Genomic DNA, 11,157 nt, shown 5'->3' with positions numbered 1-11,157 from the left:
TGATGATGATGATGATGATGATGATGATGATGATGATGATGCTCTTGAAATACTCAGAAATGTTACGGGATTTTAATTTCAGGAAAATTTATTGAAATTTTCAGCAGGGAAGAAACACTCTGGTGCTGACTGATTGTCTCTGAATTTGCAGAGACTTCTTTTTTTTACAATGTTATTTGTTTGATGACTTTGTAATTTCTTCCTCTTAAGGTTAGCTTTTCTGTTTGTGTTTCTTTCACTTTGTTAATTGCACTTAGTACCTGCAACAGAAGTGACCTCTGGAGAAAATTCTTGACTGTGTCCACTGTCACTAGTGGTGACATTGGTGGAATAGAGTCCTGCCTGCACTTGGCAGAATAAATCTCAGCTCTTGACAAAAAAACCAGCTAATGAGATAGTCTGTGTAATGCAGACAGGGGGGATTGTGTGGTTTGAGTGACTGTTCATTGGTTTAGGGCAGATTTTTATGCACACATTCCCAGGTAAGGAGAAAAACATCTGATGACTCCAGGGTGTATTGTGAGGCTCAGTCCCCAGACCAGAAGTTATTCTAGGTGTTCATGGAGAGGAAATTTAATTTAAGAAATGGTGTTCTTAGAAGTTGAAAAAGAAAGAAAGAAAAAAAAGCCAAGCAGCAGAAGGCTGTTACCACAATTGGGGCTTGGGGACAACAGGAAGAGGGATGACTTCCTGAGCCAGAAACTGGAGTGATGGTGGGGACTCCCTACCAGGAGCTGGGACCACTGACAGGACTGTGGGAAATGGAGCCACAGTGAAGACAAAGCCGCTGGCCGAGGTGGTGATGATGCCAGAGCTGAGTCAGATGCTGAGAAATCCCCAGGCCTCGTGTCTGCTGTCCACACGTCCTCACCAGCATCTTTCCCTTCCAGCCGTGTCTGGCAGCTAGCTGGTCAGGCCCCCGGGAAGTGTGGTTTCCTGGGGTACAGCCCAGAGCCAGGGCTGGTGAGCCTGCAGAGAAGAGCCTGGCGTGGGGTGTGAACATACTCCTTGAGGCTCCACAGCGCATCTATTGAATCGTTACACACTAAGTTGTCAGATAAGCTACCCATGTACGAGAAGATCTGTTCCTGCTTTGTGTGCAAAATAGTGTCATAGCTTTAAAATCTTCCCAGAAGATTTCAGATAATTCCAAATATCATTCCAAGTGCATTTTTTGTTACCCCTAATTTTGTGAAGAAGTTTATAGCAGATTTTAGGCACTTTGTTTTCAAGACGGTAGTATCTTTTGAATTATTTATATATTACTGTTTTCTTGCCTGATAACTGGCTAACCAATGGTCATATTTATCGATTAAAATGTGACTGCTTAATTCCAAAAAAAAAAAAAAAAAAAAAAAAACCAAGGTGCTGTCATCTAAATCCATGGTGTGCCTGAGGAACCGGCCTCCAGGCCCCTCCTGCTCCTCGGCCCCATGCCCACCACACATTCCCTGTTCCCCAAGAGCCACACACCTATGTCTTCCCTCTTACATAATTCATAGGGGCAGCTGTCCAGCTCAGAATACAACAGCCAAAAACAGTGCCCAGGCATCCCGAGTACCTGCGTATGGAGAGAAGAAGACTGAGAGGAAGGAAGCCACTTTCTCCCCTTTCCCACTCAGGCCGTAGGAAGAATTCTAGTCATTTCTGAAGAACTTCCCACAACTGGCATCCTGCCTAAACGTGAAAGGAGCAAAAACACAGCGACACACAGAAGAGTCGAGACAGACAGGCACCGCAAGGCCCCTGGAGCTGTGCTCGCTGCATCGCATGACTTGTCTAAGCACACAACTTCACTGACCCTGATAGGAAAACGAAGCCTGCTCTGCCACCTGTGTCACACAAAACTTTGATACAGTGCTAGCTTATCCATTTCTCTTGTCTGTGAATCTTTTGAAGTAGAGGTGTCAGCCATGACCCTAGAGAAGGGAGCAGAAAAAATGTATTTTCTCCCTACAAGGCCCTATCGGGCCTGACAGACAACAGCTGCTCTAGTGGCCCCAGGCACCCAGTGAGGCGCCAGAACCACTCAGAAGGGAGTGAAGGTGGCAGAAGAACAGGGGCCTGGCAGTCGACGTGTTGCACTCTCACCAAGGCAGCCATACCCAGTTATGACCCAAGACAGGCCACAAGTCTCGCCACACCGCCATCTCCCAGTCTGTGCAATGAAAATGTTACACAAGCTATAATTACTTTGACTCTCAAACTCCCATGTTTAAAAACAATGAGAACATCTACTATTACACCATTCCATTTTGCAGCAATTTTATCAGACAAGTCTGGACCCCACAAAGCACAATTTAACTGCTTCCTTGGGAAGTCATTCCATTTAACAACTATTTTAAACATTTGATTACTAATTCAAAGGACCACTCAGATTTGCTCTATGCTCAATTGTGATTTCTCAGATAAAGAAATATCCCAGTTTGGGCAGCTTCCTAAGATGAGATTTTCAGCGCTAAATCCAGGAGAACTGGTCATTCAAATTCACGATCCATTCTCTGATGGGCTGTGTCTCCACATCACAAAAGCATCCCTTATTCTCTTTGATCTGGCAGCACACTGCTGCTCAGGTGAGAACACCTTCCCTCACCCCTTCCCATTAGGTGCTTGCAGAATGGCAGGGTTTTTAACTCAATGAAAGAAGCACACACATGGGGCCAGCCTGATAGCTCAGCAGACTAAAGCACCTGCTTAGGCAGAGTGCAGCAGCCGGGGGTTCGATCCCCAGCATGCAGTGCCGGCCCCGCCCTTGGGGCACACTGCAATGGTGGCGACTAAGAGTGAGCATGGTGGTGGACACCTGTAATCCCAGCACTTAGGAAGCTGAAAACAAGAGAACCACTAGAATCTGGTCTATGTAGTGAGACCCTGAACACCCTGTAGACCCTGCCTTAAATACAACAAGAAAAAGAGAAAGAGAAAGAAAAGAAACACACACAAAGGAATTGTAAGAATTCAACAACAATCACATGAACAAGAAAAACCCGTTTTGGCACTGCACCATAACCATACATTATTCCACCACACCATTAGGGCCAAAAAAAAAAAGACAGCAACAACAATGAAAAAGAGAAAACGTGATGAATGAAGAATTAGCAACAAAAAAACCATGTGTTCCCTTGATTTTCTTTATAAACATGTACAGAGCACACACCCTGTGCCACAAATGACGAAAGGGAGACAATGTGACATGAAGCTTGGGATCTTAAATTCTGGAGATTAATCAAAGCATTTAACAAACACATTTTTCAAGCTAACTTCAGTCTAGCTACCTAAGATAAAAGTTAAACCATTCATTCATTTATTTATTTATTTACATGTGGTACCAAGGATCAAACTCAGGACCTTGTGCTTGCCAGGCAAGCACTTATTCCACTGAGCTATCGCCCAGCCCTAAGATAAAAGTTAAACATTAACAACTTTACCTTTGAGATCTTGGAAAAATAGGATTATGCACAGAACATACAGGTTCTTTCCTTTAGCCCTTCAGAGAACCCAACACCATCTGTGAAACTGGCCTAAATATATCAAAAAGAAGAGTCACAGACAAAAAGGGTAAGAAAATGCTAAGCAAGAAGACAGATCCTACTGCTGTGGTGAATCTACTGTACTAAGGGCAGCCTTCAGATCAGGTGCCAGGATTCGGGGGCACTTGTGGAAGCTAACACACACTCACACCCATTCTCAATGACCGAAGTCTTAGAACAGGGAACTTACATAGAAAGGCCCAGTACTTGTTCTTAGATGGACATATCCAGAGAGAAAAAGATACACAGACATGTAGACACAGACAGAAAGACAGACAGGAGTCAGGGAATAGAGAGCTTGACTTCAATTCTGAGTCATCAGAAACCAGCATATATATTCCTTCCCACAGTGCCAGTAAAGCTAGTGATGACTGCTTTTAGTCACCAGCAGGTCACCAGTATGGTGAGAAAGATGTGTCTCCATGTGGAAGCTCCAAGGGAGAGAGCCCTAAAGGGTGGGAACTAAAAGACTGGGAGCACCTCACACTCTGAGTGTCTACACAGAAACTTGGCCTTCACCATTGACTCTGCCCTATCTGACAAGTGCTGCAGCCAACCATGTATAAGACAAGGTCCCTTCATCCTCTTGGCTGCCCCAGCATCCCACCTGTGTCTAGCACCATGGACCAAAACACTGACTGCCTGGTTTAGGCTCCATAACCTTGTCTGCCTTTGTTCATGTCACATTTGCTACCACACACATGCACACACACTCACACACACACACACACACGCACACGCACACGCACATGCACACATACATATAGGAGCTGAACTTGAACACCCATCCTAACCCTGACACAGTGGTTCCTCTTCCTAGAGCTTCCTTCCTCCAGGCCTCACTCTTCACCAACCTTTACCTGCGTACTTGCTAATTAATCATGCTCCATGTTGATGCTCAGACATCCCTTCCTCTGAAAGGCCTTTTCAGACCCTGTAGGCTGAGCAAGGACTTCTAATTATCTGTGTTCCCACAGCCCACTGGACTTCCACCATCACAGGATCGCTTGCTATCTCCTACATGGTAACTGTCTGTTTTCCAAAACAGAGCCCAAATAAAGTTTGCGTGCCACCTAACTGCCACCTTGTGCCCAGGTCTCAGATTCTTGATTGGCCCCAGTGTCTCTCAATACCCTACTTATGATCTCTGTGTAGTCTGGATCAGTAACCTTCAAGCCTTCCTGTGGCACTAGTTTTAAACTACATCGGGTTTAGGTGCTATTGCTTCTAAAACCTGATCTTTGCCTGCAGAGTTCTAGTCTAACAATTCAGTACAGCCTCCAGGCTCACAGGACCTGGCCTGTCAAGCTCCAATCTCACTAGGCTGCTAGAGTTTAGATGTCTCTTGCAAGTTCCTGTGTTAAAGGTCTGATCCCTAAGGTGGGGCCATCGGTAGGTGGTGGAACACTTAGGAGACACTGGAACACTCAGGAGGTGGGTCGTCATGGGAGGCCTTAGGTCATGGGGGCATGTCTTAAACAGGCTTCTGAGACCCAGTCCCTTTTTTGTTTTCCTTTTGCTTCCTGGGACATGAGTAAGCAGTCTGCTTTGACTTGTGCTGCCAACCACAGCCACATGGCCCTTCCGGCAGGAGCTCGAAGCCATGAAGCCTGCCTGATCATGAACTGGATCATGCAGAGCCATGAGCCAAAATAAATCTTTTCATTTATAAGTTAAACAGCACAGGTATTTCATTCTAGTGATGGAACGAAGACTAACACGTGGTCTTTCCAGTACATGTCTAATTTTCTGTCATGGAGAACTAGGGGTGCTGGCTTTGTGTAAACTAGATGATTATTTTTTACCACAATCCTGTTAGAACTCCCTGGAGCTTTTATTTTAGCTGAAAATGTTTTAAATAAAGGGTCTCTGAATGAGGTACTATAGAAAGACTTTGCTTCTATTCCTAAAAACCAACAGTCCATCACATCTGCCACAGAGCAGACACCAACATGGCAGGAAGCTGAATCCCAGAATACTGAGCACAACAGCAAGTGGCATTTGCAGTCTGATCTGAAGTATGTCAAGGGCATACACACTGCTGAAGGCCACACACACTGCCATGCAGTCAACCTTGCCTGTATAAAGTAAGAGCTCATTTTTAAGTTAAGTTATATCCTCAAGCTAAATCAGACCTGCCGTGAAGGCATCCTGAGCCCACCAAAAAAAAAATCCTTCAAGTTAACTTTCACCACATGTGCTTCACAGCTAGGATAAATAACATAGCTAAGATGGGGCTGGAGAGATGGCTCAGTGGTCTAAAGCACCTACTTGGAACAAGCTTGGCAAAGCACAGGGACCGCAGTTCAATCCCCCAGCACCACATGCCAGCCAGCCGCACCCCCTGGTGGGCTGAGCTGGCCACACACACACACACACACACAATAAATGTTAAAATTAAAAAAAAATTAAAAAATAAATAAATAAACTTGTTAAAAAAATAAAAAAAATAACATAGCTAAAAGGACAGATGGTCTGAAAAGAATGTCACAAATGGGAGTAAGAGAGAGGCAAGCACGACCTCAGTGCCAGGTGACAGGCAGGTGGGTGGCTCATCTTATGAGCCTGCTAACTTGAGGCATCCTATCTCCTTGTCCCCCAGGAAGCATGGTAACTTTCCATGGATCAAGGTACACCAATACTTGCATTGCTTGGCATTAGAAGCATTCACATGTGAAAAATACCTGCCCACCAGTGTCAGCTGCTGGGGTGCAGTCTCGGGTGCTGCCTGTGGTGCCCGCCCTTGGAAGACGATCTGACAGTTTTCAGTAGCCATTCACATCCCTTCTTCACAATGTCTGGACTCTAGAAGAATGTGGAACCCAGAGCAAAGGCATGCCACAGTTAAACGGCCTGAATTAGCCAGAGGGGTGTCTTCCAACACCAGCAACCCCACTGTCATCTCTCCCATCCCTCACAAAAAGCGTCAAGTAGACAATTTCTAGAACACATGGCACCATGTCTGGAACATACAAAGATATTTTCAGCATCTCACAAATCTGCTCATGACAGAAACACTGGAACGAGGACACAGGTACGAGGTATTCAAATGATTGATATGCCTATGTGTGTTGTGTGTGCTTGGATGGGTATATGAATACACACATATGTGTATATATGTACATGTAATATTGTATATTTGTAAACATATATACATAAATATTCATGTAAGCACACACACACACACACACACACACACACACGCACATACAACCTTACAAGAAAGCAATGGCCCATAACATCATGGATTAGGTAGATCAGGAATAGAAAATGGGGAAGAAAACACATAACTGGGAGTGAGGATTTGGAAGAATGAATGCAACAGAGTGATATAAAAACAGGCTCTCAGTTTCCAGAAAGCCAAGAGTGCTCCCAATCCAGAATTACTTGACTAAGGGTAAGTGACTCATGATCTATCTAATCGACAATGCTCACCCTTTTTTCTTCACTCTTTGGCATTTTCTAAGAAAATACACTTTAATTTATATATTTAGAGCTGCAAAAACATAAAGAAATCATAATTTCTCACAGCAGTGTCTCATAATTAACCTTATGTCTATTTTTAGAGTTTTTTTCTTAGCGGATGGGTGTCTGTGCTTCACAACATTGCCCTTCTCCCATCATTCTCCCACCACTTACACGCCAGGTGGGGCGCAGTGTGGCTGCTACTGCCATGCGCTCCACCACCACCCCCCAAGCCATCTCCCTTTTCTTCCTAACAGATTCTTGTTGTTTATTTGTGTTGTAGGGAAGGGTCTACAGGGTGTTCAGGGTCTCACTACTAGATTGGACTCGTAGTGATCCGCCTGTTTACAGCTTCCCAAGAGCTGGGATTACAGGCGTGCGCCACCATGCCCAGTCTCAATTGCCCTGTCAGTGTGCCCCAGGGGCGGGGCCAACACAGCAGGCCCAGGGATCAAGCCCCCAGCCCCTGCGCCTGCTCGCAGGCACCTTAATCCACTGAGCAACTTGGCTGGCCCTCTAACATATTCTTGACTTTTCTCAAGGAACCATGTGTTCTCTCAAAAATGCCTTCCCAGAAGGCTCTGCACCTGACCCAGACTGGACTGGTCAGAATGTAAGCAATTATCTTCTCCATGGGGCTGCTGGAAAAAGTATTGTTTTTCCAACAGAAGAAAAGCCCAAGCTTTAAACTCATCCTTTTCACTCTACCTTTTCCTTCCTAGAACACATGTATGATGCTTCAGGATGCTGAAACCATCTGAAGACCACAGTCTGTAGGCCAGAGCAAAGCAGAAGGCTGACGCAGCCCAGGTGGCTTAAAACTTCCTAACACTGACCAGCAGCCTCCCACCTCAGTCTGTGAGAACATGAGTGTGGTGGCTGCCCCCACCCTACCCCAGCAATGACAGGGTTAAAATCCTTAAGATTTCAGCTAAAGACATCCCCCTCTGATAAAACAGCACCAAAGCTTTCGATGTGAGGCCCATCCATTCTGCCCAATGCATTCCCATTCATCCTCTCCAAAAAGATGTATCTCTTTATATCCTTTTTATCTAAAGCAAAGGGCCTTCTATAAGCCTGAGGACAGTGCTTGTCAAAATTGCAACCTAAAGCCCCCCAGAAGATCTGCAAGGTGCTAAGTGATCCAAGAAAAGACATTCTTTAGATGTCATACTTGCTGCCTGGGCCCTTCATCCATATCCTCAACCCCTATATTATAGAACCCCATCTCTCACCCTGACTCTATGATTCCTTTCTTGGCACCTTGCCTGCTGTCCCCGTTGGCAGCACTCCCTCACCTAAATAAGCTCTTAGCTTTGCTACATTCTTTGTCTACTGGTAAACTCCTGTTCAACGCCCATGTCACTGGCCCTCAATACATCACTTCCCATGGCCCAGACACTTGTGAGGCTACATTTACTAGAGTCAGCTTTTGATGCTTAGAGTCTACTGGGAATGCGATTGGAAAAAAAAAAAAAACACTGTTCTAAGAGCCTGGTTTTCCAAATTGAAAGGCCAAGGGCCACAAGTCATGATTAACATTAAGGTGATAACCCAGTACCAAGCAAAGGAGACAACAGGGGCTCGAAAGAAGCTCTGTGACAAGAAGAAACTCTCCTCAGATCCCCATTGAAGGAAGAAATGATACTATAATCTGTGACAACAGAAGCCTATAAAGGATCAATATTTAAAGAATGAGAGAACTCTATAGAAAATTAAAGCCAGAAAAGCCAAACATTTTTAAATATAGATTGAAACAGAAGTAGTCCAAAGAACAAAGAAAACAGAAAAAAGATGAAAAATGACAGAAAGTATTAGAAAATTCAAGGACTCATCCAGGAGGCCCAGAAACTGAATGAAAGATATTGGAAAGAAAGAAAAGCAAAAACAAAAGTGAAGAAATCATAGCAGAATAAGTCAAGAATATTATCCAGAGTACGTTAAACCAGTTTCTACGTGTTCAGCGCAACAACTGAGTGCAACCCCAAATCACCGCCAGGCCACAGCAGTGAAATTTGAAATATTTTAAACAGAATACTTTCAAGGCTCTGAGAAAGGAGGACCAAAAGTCATATTTCAAATACAACATCAAGAAAAAGAATAATGTCAGATTCAATTGCAACTTCACAAGCTAGCATGCAATGGAGCAATATTCTCAGAATTTTAGAAGATGATTTCCAACTCAGCATTCTAGACCTACCATGCTACAGATCATCGAGAGGCAGAAAGAAAACATCACAACTATCAAAACTGTACCCTTCACAATCATTTCTCAGGAAGGTGCTCTAGGATGCATTTTGCTAAATAGGCACACAGGCAAACTGTTCACCAGATGATTTCTTGTGGCCACTTGAACAGAAGTATGATTAGAGACAAGACTTTAGGTGACCAAGTGGACACTTTTGTGGTGAATGCTACAACACGATGCCCTGACCTCCCTTCAGAAATGAAGGGCACTTTGCCCCACCTGATGGTGTCTGCCCAGTAGCAAGCCTCTTCTGCAGTTGCCTCTGCTCAAGAAAGCTGCCTCAACCAAGGTCAGTGCCTTTCTGGGACAGTTTGTGCCATGTGGTTGACACAGGGTATAAAGACTCACCCCCTCACTCCACTTGAGACAACTCCAAAAGTGCCCTGCAGGATTGATGTAAGAAGTTTCCTTTGAGACAGTACCATGACCACTTTCCTTCTGCCCAGCCTGCCCCCATTCCTTCCTCGGATGTTAATCTCGAGAGAGCTCCCTGACACACACCTACATACTAGCCTCCTTGGGAAGCCTAAGCTACAATTATTAACAGCTCGGTATCTTTCACCCCAAGAAAGACAGTGTAGGCTTCTTGCTTCCAGCTGCCACAGAGAGCTTAAAGGAAGAGAAGGAAAATAATGACAGGCTAAGTTTTCAGCTCATGCACGGCCTGGAAACCAAGTACCATCTAGGATTCAGCTAAAAAATGGTCTGTTCTCTCTTGAAATAATATGGCTAAGTAAGCAAAGGGAAAAGAAGTTTGGTTTGCTTATTATGTAAGCTAAGTTCTAACCCTTGCAAAGTATCTATATACAACTCCTAAACTCCAGGACAGGGATCAACCCTGATTTAGGAGACCCTGCCTCAAGCCAATAGAAGCAGCTCCTTTCCACATAATAAGGCTGATCTTCCCTTTCCCAGAAGACACTGTTAATGAAATCAGTGAGAAAGTAGTGTTTCAGAGAAGCCACTCAGCACTCCTCACTGTCTGGAAATGGACCCCAGCATGACACACAGGGTCTATTATAAGGCTTTCACTCCCAAAGCACTGCAGCATCCTGCTAATGTAGACTGACACAAATATAACTAGTAAGTCTAGGAGCAGATATTGAAGGTCCCTAGATGGAGGAGAGAACAAATGTTAGACTCAGTGGAGTTACTGCTCTGGGTTCATGTGTCAGCAACTAAAGATTCCATAAGGCAGCTGAGGCATGGGGCATGGTACCCATTCTTATGAGCACTTGGAAACCCAGGCACCAAAGCTGCCTATGTGAGAAGGGCTGAAATACTAAAACTTATTTTGGAAATTATAAAAGCATAGGAATGATTTCAGGTGATAAGACTGTTAGAGTGGATTTACTGTGTATAACCACTAAGTCCCCAAGAGAGCACAGAGACACTCCCTTCACCAAGACTGAGAAATACACCATGGAGGGAGCCCAGTCATTTCCATTATGTGCTCACAAGGCCATTCTTGGGGCTGGTGATGGGGTCCAGGTACAGAAAGATTCTCCATTTGAATGTCAGTGAAGACCAAACCACTTAGGGAATAAAGACAAAATAGTGACAACCCCAAAGTAAACAGGTACAGTAACTGTGGTAAGCTACACATCCAGCCTGGGGCACAGAGTATGCTACACACCACCAGAATGTATATAGAAGTACAACTGATGCTGGGTCCCTGGACCTTGAACACATGGAAAATGAAGTCTCTTATCTTTGACAAGTTACAAGGTTTTATAGATGCTTTTCTATAGGAATAAAGCTGCTCTCTGCACACAAGGTTGTGGAAACTGCAAAAGTTATTGTATGTTAAAACCATGTTTCATGCAGTGAGATAGTGAGGTTAAGCTTGATAGCCTAAATCGTTTGATAATAACAATAAGCTTGTCTTCTGGATGGTTAACAACCTAAGTTTGC

General features: G+C 44.4%; 1 protein-coding gene across 4 annotated transcripts in view; it reads right to left on the bottom strand.

Moving 5' to 3' along the window:
• Positions 1-11,157, bottom strand: part of Hhat (hedgehog acyltransferase) — a 381,668-nt gene that overhangs the window by 254,808 nt on the left and 115,703 nt on the right. The window lies entirely within an intron of this gene.

Source organism: Octodon degus, unplaced genomic scaffold, assembly GCF_000260255.1.
Source record: "Octodon degus isolate 3935 unplaced genomic scaffold, OctDeg1.0 scaffold00131, whole genome shotgun sequence".
Classification (NCBI taxonomy): Eukaryota; Metazoa; Chordata; class Mammalia; order Rodentia; family Octodontidae; genus Octodon; species Octodon degus.
This window is presented reverse-complemented; position numbering and strand designations above follow the sequence as displayed.